Raw genomic sequence first — 9,869 nt, 5'->3', positions numbered from 1 at the left:
CTCAGATATGCAGATGACACCACCCTTATGGCAGAAAGTGAAGAGGAACTAAAGAGCCTCTTGATGAAAGAGAAAGAGGAGAGTGAAAAAGTTGGCTTAAAGCTCAACATTCAGAAAATGAAGATCACGGCATCTGGTCCCATCACTTCATGGGAAATAGATGGGGAAACAGTGGAAACAGTGTCAGACTTTATTTTTGGGGCTCCAAAATCACTGCAGATGGTGACTGCAGCCATAAAATTAAAAGATGCTTGCTTCTTGGAAGGAAAGTTATGACCAACCTAGACAGTATATTAAAAAGCAGAGATATTAGTTTGTTGACAAAGATCCATCTAGTGAAGGCTATGGTTTTTCCAGTAGTCATGTATGAATGTGATAGTTGTACTATAAAGAAAGCTGAGCACCAAAGAATTGATGCTTTTGAACCGTGGTGTTGGAGAAGATTCTTGAGAGTCCCTTGGACTGCAAGGACATCCAACCAGTCCATCATAAAGGAAATCAGTCCTGAATATTCATTGTAAGGACTGATACTGAAGCTGAAACTCCAAACTTTGGCTACCTGATGAGAAGAACCGACTCAGGGAAAAGACCCTGATGCTGGAAAAGATTGAAGGCCAGAGAAGGGGACGACAGAGGATGAGATGATTGGATGGCATCACCGACTCAATGGACATGAGTTTGAGTAAACTCCAGGAGTTGGTGATGGACAGGGAGGCCTGGTGTGGTGCAGTCCATGGGTGGCATTGAAACATGTGAAATGTCATGTATGAAACGAGATGCCAGTCCAGGTTCAATGCATGATGCTGGATGCTTGGGGCTGGTGCACTGGGACGACCCAGAGGGATGGTATGGGGAGGGAGGAGGGAAGAGGGTTCAGGATGGGGAACACATGTATACCTGTGGTGGATTCATTTTGATATTTGGCAAAATTAATACAATTATGTAAGGTTTAAAAATAAAAAATTAAAAAAAAAAGTCACACAACTGAACTGAAGTGATTGAACTGAAGTATTACAAACCCATTTTATAGATGATTTCAGAGAAGTTAAATGAACTGCTCAAAGTCTTATCTCCTTATCATCTAACATAAGATGTACTGAGTGAATGAGTGAAGTCGCTCAGTTGTGTCTGACTCTTTGCGACCCCATGGACTGTAGCCTAACCAGGTTCCTCCATCCATGGGATTTTCCAGGCGAGAATACTGGAGTTGGTTGCCATTTCCTTCTCCATAAGATGTATTACTTAAGTTTATATCACAGGATGCCAAGGATGATGAGTGAACATCAGTCAAGGATCTGCAGCCTTTTCGGGAAATGGATTAGCATATTTTTGGCCATACACAGGATAGCTGTATCATGTGAAAGTATGTCTTTGTCTTTACTTGGAAACTAAGTGTGATTTAAGATATGTATAGGTATGTACAAGTTTACAAGAGTAGACTGTGGTGGTCAATTTTCTATGTCAACTTGTCCAGGTTATTGGTCTCTTTGATTCAATCAAACAGTAATCTAGGTGTTGTTATAAAGGTAGTTTGTAGAATTTATTAACATTCATAATTCCTGGTGAGCGATGAACTCATATTTGAATTTTGGTCCATCTGACTTCTAAGTTCGTGCCACCCTGTTTTACATTAAGCAGATAAAAAGTCTACTGAATTATTCTTTGACACTATATCCAACTATTCTTTGACATTATAATAAAATCTACAAAGTACTGAGTGCCTGCCATGTGGTAGGACTCAGCTAAGTATGTCACTCAGGTTATCACACAGTGATCCTAAATGCTGTCACCCCAACTATGGTCATGAAGAAAGTGAGGTATAGAAAAATCTCTGTATCATGCTTAACTCCTTCCATCACCATTCCCTAAAGGATCTTCCCTGAAATTCCAGTCTCCAAAACAAGATATTCTTTTCATGACCAAAGAGTTTGGGAAATATTCAAGCTATCACCACCTTGTGAGGGCTCAGTGTACTTGCAATGTGCTACAGGTTCTGAGGAGTCCTGCAGTAAGGATGTTTCTTGAACTTTATTTAACTCAGCATTTCCAAACATATTTGACCACAGCAGCCCTTGTGGGTAGTAAAGCCATTAACAGCATGGTATGAGTGTTCTGTCAGTCACTCTTAGAGAAATGCTAGCCTGCCATATGGCACTAGACCTAAGTTTTATAACAGAAACAATGGAAAATGTGCTCTGACCATATCAAGCTCCTGGGTCACACATATTATTTAGATAATGCTTCACATTTATTTAAATTATATTTTTTCTAAAAGTCTTATGTGGGCTGAATTTTTGTTCTGAGAAGCTTCATCTTGCCAATGGGCTATATGTCAAATTCCTATGTAAGTCAATTCTTGTACCTTTTGGCAGAATTAGCTAGTGAACCTCTAAATTTTTTTTTTTTAATTTTTTTTTGTGTGTGCTGTTTTGATTTTTCTCATTTCTTTTTTTATATTCTTGTTATTTTCTTAGTGGTTACCCTGGGTATTCCAATTAACATCCTAATTTCCTGAAAGGTCAGAAAGAGAAATTAAGGAAACAGTACTATTAATCATTGCATCAAAAAGAATAAAATACCTAGCAATAAACCTACCTGAGGAAACAATATACCTCTACTCTAAAAACTGTAAGATGCTGATGTGAAAGAAGTCAGAGATGACACAAACAGATAGAAGGATACACCATGTTCTTTGACTGGGAAAATCAGTGTTGTCAAAATGACTATCCTACCCAAGGCAATCTACAGATTCAGTGCAATCACTATTCAATTACCTATGGCATTTTTCACAGAACTAGAACAAAATTTTTTAATATTTATATGGAAATATAAAAGACCCTGAATAGCCAAAGCAATCTTAAGAAAGAAAAAATTGAGCTAGAGGAATCAGACTTCCTGACTTCAAACTAATTACAAAACTACAGTGTGGTACTAGCACAAAAATAGAAATATAGATCAGTGACACAGGACAGAAAGCCCAGAGATATCCCATGCACCTATGTTCACATAATCTATGACAAAAGAGACAAGAATGTACAATGGACAAAAGACAGCCTCTTCAATAAGTAGTGCTGGGAAAACTGGACAGCTGCATGTAAAACAATGAAATTAGAACACTTTGTTGTTGTTCAGTTCAGTTCAGTTGCTCAGGTATGTCTGACTCTTTGCGACCCCATGGACTGCAGCATGTCAGGCTTCCCTGTCCATCACCAACTCCCAGAGCTCCCTCAAACTCATATCCATTGACTCAGTGATGCCATCCAACCATCTCATCCTCTGTCATCTTCTTCTCCTGCCTTCAATCTTGTCCAGTATCAGGGACTTTTCTAATGAGTCAGTTCTTTGCATCAGGTGGCCAAAGTATTGGAGCTTAAGTTTCAGCATCAGTCCTTCCAATGAATATTCAGGACTGATTTCCTTTACAACTGACTGGTTTGACCTCCTTGCAGTCCAAGTGACTCTCAAGAACCTTCTCCAACACCACAGTTCAACAGGATCAATTCTTCAGCGCTCAGTCTTCTTTATGGTCTAACTCTCACATCCATACAAGACTACTGGAAAAACCATAGCTTTGACTAGATGGACCTTTGTTGGAAGAGTAATGTCTCTGCTTTTTAATATGCTGTCTAGGTTGGTCATAGCTTTCTTTCCAAGGAACAAGCATCTTTTAATTTCATGGCTGCAGTCACCATCTGCAGTGATTTTGGACCCCCCCAAAATAAAGTCTGTCTGTCTCCATTGTTTTCCCATCTACTTGCTGGGGTTTCTTTGCTGAGATCTATTTGCTGGGATTTCTTTGGAAGGAATCATGCTAAAGCTGAAATTCCAGTACTTTGGCCACCTCATGCAAAGAGTTGACTCATTGGAAAAGACTCTGATGCTGGGAGGGATTGGGGGCAGGAGGAGCAGGGGACGAGAGAGGGTAAGATGGCTGGATGGCATCACTGACTCGATGGACGTGAGTCTGAGTGAACTCCAGGAGTTGGTGATGGACAGGGAGGCCTGGCGTGCTGCGATTCATGGAGTCGCAAAGAGTCGGACATGACTGAGCAACTGACTGAACTGAATGGGACCAGATGCCATGATCTCAGCTTTTTGAATGTTCAGTTTTAAGCCAGCTTTTTCACCTTTCTTTAACCTTCATTAGAACACTCCCTAACATCAAACACAAAAATAAACTCAAAATGGATTAAAGACCTAAATGTAAGGCTGGACGCTATAAAACTCTTAGAGGAAAAAATAGGTAGAATGCTCTATGCATAAATCACAGCAGGCTCTTTTTTGACCCATCTCCTAAGTAATGAAAATAAAAGCAAATAAATAAATGGGGCTTAATTGAACTTACAGGCTTTTACATAGCAAAGGAAACCATAAGCAAGATGAAAAAACAAATCTCAGAATGAAAGAAAATAATTACAAATGAAGCAGTTGACAAAAGATTAATCTCCAAAATAAACAAACAGCTCATGCAGCTCAATATCAAAGAAAGCAAACAATCCAATCAAAAAATAAGTGGAAGACCTAAATAGACATTTCTCCAAAGAAGAGACGCAGATGGTCAACAAATACATGAAAAGATGCTCAGCATCGCTAATTATTAGAGAAATGCAAATCAAAACTATAAGGAGGTATCACCTCATGCTGGTAAGAATGGCCATCATCAAAAAATCTACAGGTAATAAATCCTGGAGAGGGTGTGGTGAAAAAGGAATCCTCTTACACTGTTGGTAAGAATGTAAATTGATACAGCCACTATGGAGAACAGTATGGAGGTTCCTTAAAAAAAGAAAATAGGACGACCATGTGACCCAGCAATCCCATTCCTGGGCATATAATTGGATAAAACCATAGTTCAAAAAAGATACATGCACCCCAATCAAGTAAACTGTCTTTGGGGCTTATCATGTTTGAAGATGGATTTCTGCCATTTCCATACAAAGTATTCCTAATGTACAGACTTTCTGTGTGTGTGTGTGTGTGTGTGTGTGTGTTTTTCCTCTCCATGGTAGTGCGATTGCCTCCTTTCATAAGACTTGGAATATAAGCTACCACTGGTGAGAAAAGGACAAGAAATTGCTCTAAGTGTCAGCATAAGAGACCCAGCTTGAGGGTCACTTAACACCTCAGAGGGGCACAAATGCTGTTGGTTGAGACTTTTTCTCTACAGCTAAGGCATCAGGAAGCTTGAGATGAAGAGGAGAAAGAAATGTATATCATCTCTGCTCAAAAACAATATAATTTCTAGTTAGAGAAAGATTTCCTTTAACAGCTATTTATTGCGGACAGTGTCACATCTTTTGTCTTGGACTGAATCCAGATCCTCCTCCTCCCTCTTCAGCATTCTTGTATCTTAACCGCCTCCCCTTGACTTGGAGTCACATCTAAGAAAACAGAAGTCTGTGATCTCAAAATTTATTGACTATGCCAAAGCCTTTGACTGTGTGGATCACAATAAACTGGAAAATACCAGACCACCTGACCTGCCTCTTGAGATACCTATATGCAGGTCAGGAAGCAACAGTTAGAACTGGACATGGAACAACAGACTGGTTCCAAATAGGAAAAGGAGTATGGCAAGGCTGTATATTGTCACCCTGCTTATTTAACTTCTATGTAGAGTACATCATGAGAAATGCTGGGCTGGAAGAAGCACAAGCTGGAATCAAGATTGCCGGGAGAAATATCAATAACCTCATATATGCAGATGACACCATCCTTATGGCAGAAAGTGAAGAGGAACTAAAAAGCCTCTTGATGAAAGTGAAAGAAGAGAATGAAAAAGTTGGTTTAAAGCTCAACATTCAGAAAACTAAGATCATGGCATCTGATCCCATCACTTCATGGGAAATAGATGGGGAAACAGTGGAAACAGTGTCAGACTTTATTTTTTTGAGCTCCAAAATCACTGCAGATGGTGATTGCAGCCATGAAATTAAAAGATGCTTACTCCTTGGAAGGAAAGTTATGACCAACCTAGATAGCGTATTCAAAAGCAGAGACATTAATTTGCCACTATGGATTTTCCCATTGGTCATGTATGGATGTGGGAGTTGGACTGTGAAGAAAGCTGAGTGCCGAAAAATTGATGCTCTTGAAGTGTGGTGTTGGAGAAGACTCTTGAGAGTCCCTTGGACTGCAAGAAGATCCAACCAGTCCATTCTGAAGGAGATCAGCCCTGGGATTTCTTTGGAAGGAATGATGCTAAAGCTGAAACTCCGATACTTTGGCCACCTCATGCAAAGAGTTGACTCATTGGAAAAGACTCTGATGCTGGGAGGGATTGGGGGCAGGAGGAGAAGGGGACGACAGAGGATGTGATGGCTGGATGGTATCACCAACTCGATGGACGTGAGTTTGAGTGAACTCCGGTAGTTGAGATGGACAGGGAGGCCTGGTGTGCTGCAGTTCATGGAGTCGCAAAGAGTCGGACATGACTGAGTGACTGAACTGAACTGAACTGTAGGCTTTACTGGACTTCCCTAGTGGCACAGTGGATAAGAATCTGCCTGCCAATGCAGGGGACACGGGTTCAGTCTCTGGTCCAGGAAGACTCCACGTGCCATGGGGCCACAGAGCCCGTAAGCCTAGACCCTGTGCTCCGCAGTAGGAGAGGCCGGGGCTGTAAGAGCCCCTCTGTGCCCTGCAGCAAAGAGCAGCCCGGCTCCCAGCAGTTGGAGGAAAAAGCCTGCAAGCTGCAAGGAAAGCCCAGTATAGCCAAAAATAAAAATAAATAAATAAAAGTTTTTTTAAAAAGAGGGTAAGCTTTACTCACTGTCTTAATGAAATAAAGTGTTCAAGAAAAAAAAGAAAACAACTTTTCTCTCCCTTCCTCCTTCCCTCTCACTCAGTATCCCTCCAATGTGACAGATTCTCTCAAACTCTCCCATCTCTTTTATTATGAAGTTTCCCAAACTCATCAACCCACATATCCTTCTTTTTCCCTTTTCCTTTTTGCTGCTTCCTCCATCTCCTCCTTTCCCTGTAACTCTCTGCGGGTGCAGAGGTTAAGATCTAAGTCCCATCTACTTCTCTTGTTATCCATCATTCTGATGTGAATAATGAGGTCCCAGGAGTCAACCAGCAAAACAAAACTCCCCTGGTGGTTGGAGATGTGGGCGAGGTGGTGAGCATTCAGTCACAGGTGACTGGTCTGTATTGCTTGCCTTATGAACGAATTCAGGCCCAGGCCTCCATTTGCATTCAGGTTTGTTGAGAATAGCTTTTCCTGTCATCTAGGTAAACCCTGGACACAGCTTTTAAAACAAAACCAACAAACAAAACCCCTCTTAAAGCAGCTTTATAAACTGAACTCCCCAATACTGAGCCAGGAAAATTGTTTGAAAAGAGTCACTTATCACAGCCCCACAGCCCTTGGGATCTGTTCCCTGCCCAGCAAGGTCTTTTTGGAATATAAATAATGCGAGGTTGTTTCTCTCTGGCCTGAAGAATTACCTGCTACATAACAAGCTTTTTGCTTGCTCCCTACTGAACCTGAGCAGGGTCCTGCAGGGCCATCCCAGGTGGGATGAATCTTTCTGCACTGTTCCCCGCCCCCCTCTCCATTTCTTGTTTGTAGGAAAAAGACCTTCACTGAGTCCCAAGTTGCATTTCAGAACCTACTATGTACAAAGTCCCATTCTGGGCACATTTAGAGACAAAGAGTTGAGTGAGACTAAGCCCCATATCTCCAGTTACTATCTAAGAATTGCTTGGGTTAACAAAAATCATGGGATAACATTGTAAGCCAGTATATGGTCAGGAATCCTGACTAAGAGGAAGGCATAAATGTAGCCCCTAGGTCAGGGGAGGGGAGGTGGCATGTATCTTACTTGTCTTTTTTGAGGAATATAATATGTCCCATTCTCAGAAACAGCATAGAGCCACAGACATCTGTGGGATCAGAAATATCAATTTTGAAATAGTTATGGCTCCACTTGTTTATGAAATTGCAAACATATCTCTGTAGAAAATAAAAGCACTTTGATTGGGTTCCATCGATGTTGACATCTCGGCCTTGTGGTGTACATGGTGGGAAGTGCCTCTCCCCTAGCTTCTTGTGTTCATCTTGGGGGGGCTGGTGGCAGCATCATGCCCCCCCCATTCAGATTCCCCCAGCGAGTGGGGCACATGTGGTCAGTAATACCTGCTTCCTTCTGGAGGTTAATCCAGCATTCTGGTTTGCCCCTTTATGCTGCAAGTTTTCAGGGGCAAGCCCCACTCGGGAGGCCTTGTTCACCACTGCTTGTGGCTGGGGAGGGGAGGCCTGCTTGAGTTTAATATTAGGACGTCACATTTTCCAGTATTGACTTCATGGGTAGCAAAGACAGCATTTGACTGCCTATTTGCCTTCTCTGTTGCTCGGTGGCTCCAAATTCACATGGAAAAATTAATGATATTTACTTGGTCTACCTCAAACCCTTACAGAATTTTTTCTCATTTGCCAGCAAGACCTTGATTGTCCACACTGGACTCAAGTCTTCCTAGTTTTGTATGAACACTTACATTTCACTTAAATTTCTTAACATTTTCATTTTACTACTTTAACTGTAGTTGAACTGTATGGCTTATTTCTTGAAAAGTGCAATTGTTTGAAAATGATTTCCATAGAGGATGTTTTCTCTCTCACTGAGGACATCTCAGTGTCTAAGTTTAGTAGTAACAGCTATGCCTTAGAGTGGCTTTTCTCTGAAAAAATTATGGTGTTTTTCACACTGTTCGTCAAGACCTATTAGCAATAATATCAATTTAATGAGTCATGACAACATTTTAAAATAAGATAGAAGCTATCAGACTGTATTGCACACAGAGCATTATTTGATGAGAATCTTGTTTTATATTTGTTTTAAATTTGTACATATGTATATGTGTTTGTATGCATGTGTGTATGAACTGCATAACAACAGAAAAATACTTTTTGGCAAAAACTATCTGGTTGTTTTCCAATGAGTACACAAATGGGCGACACCTCACAGCTACTTTTGTCCTCAGGAATGGATTTGTGGCTGTCGTTTTTTTTTTTTTTTTGTGGCTGCGTTTTAGTTGATGGCATGCCATTGGAAGTGTTAAGCATTCCTTCAAGGTCTGGTTCATAAAACCCACCATGCAGTCCTCTATTCTCTCACTTCCTGTATACCACCTGGAGGCTAAATGCTGATCCCAGGCCATGATGGAAACTCTATGTTGAAGATGGTGTTCTTCATCAATGCAGATCCTTGGATGACTGTGTAGAATAGACCCCCTTACCACATCTCACCCCTACCCCTAGGCACCAATGGGACTCTACAAGGATGAGAAATAAACTTCTAATATGTTATGCTACTGGGACTTGGGGCTTACCTGTTTCAGCAGATAATGTCACTTTAACTGATGGATATTACTTACTATTAATATGTGATCAAAAGCCACTGTGAGACATGGAGGACATTATGTTAAGTGAAATAAGCCAGACATAGAAAGACAAATAACACATGATCTCACTTACATCTGGGATTCTAAAAAGAGTCAGATGCACAACAACAGAGAATAGCTACCCACTCCAGTATTCTTGCCTGAAGGATTCCATGGACAGAAGAGCCTGGTGGGCTAAATTCCATGGGGTTACAAAGAGTCAGAAATGACTGAGTGACTAACACTTTCACTACTTTACCCGAGTCTGGGAGATGGGGGAAAGGGGAGATATTGACCAAACAGTATAAACTTTTAGTTATAGAATGGGTAAGTTCTGGAGACCTAATGTATATAGCATCATGACTATAGTTAATAAGAATATACTGTATACTTGAAATTTGCTAAAAGAATAAATCTCTAGTGTTCTCAACATATATAAAAAAGGTAACCATGAGAAGTGTTAGTTAATTTAATTGTGGTAA

This window comes from Bison bison, unplaced genomic scaffold (assembly GCF_000754665.1).
Source record: "Bison bison bison isolate TAMUID 2011002044 unplaced genomic scaffold, Bison_UMD1.0 scf7180017864355, whole genome shotgun sequence".
Classification (NCBI taxonomy): Eukaryota; Metazoa; Chordata; class Mammalia; order Artiodactyla; family Bovidae; genus Bison; species Bison bison.
This window is presented reverse-complemented; position numbering follows the sequence as displayed.